Here is a 488-nt window from a genome sequence, read left to right as displayed (position 1 = left end):
CCCGGCCCGCCTCCCGGTCCCCAGCCCTTGCTCTCCGGAACGGGTCTCCTCCGCGGAGGTGCGAAGGGCTCTCTCTGCCTCGTCTCTGCTCCCCTCCTCTGCGGCCCCCTCCCCCGCTCGCTCGGTGCCCCTTCGGAGGAGCCTCCTTTCCCTCCCACCTCCCCTCCCCTTCCCCCCCAGTCATCCTCATCATAACTACCATCTCCGCGCTAGAAGGCACCCTGACCCGGGACCGTGCGCGGTGGGACCCGGGGCGGAGGCGAGGGGAAGCAGGGAGAGGAAGGCAGCCCCGGACCGCACTGCGAGGCGCAGCAGCAGAAACTTTCCACCCTGGAGTCTCTACTTTTGCTCCATGGACAGAGCCCCAGCCAGCCGAGCTACAGACAGACCGTGAGCAGTAAGTACGTGGCCGGGACTCCCGCGCCGCGTCTGGAGTTGGGAGACCCGGCTCCGGCATTCCCTGCCGCCCGCCGCGCAGCCCGGGGAGG

The sequence above is a fragment of the Myotis brandtii genome, unplaced genomic scaffold (assembly GCF_000412655.1).
Source record: "Myotis brandtii unplaced genomic scaffold, ASM41265v1 scaffold412, whole genome shotgun sequence".
NCBI lineage: Eukaryota > Metazoa > Chordata > Mammalia > Chiroptera > Vespertilionidae > Myotis > Myotis brandtii.
The sequence above is the reverse complement of the archived record's forward strand: the minus strand, read 5'-3'. Positions refer to the sequence as shown.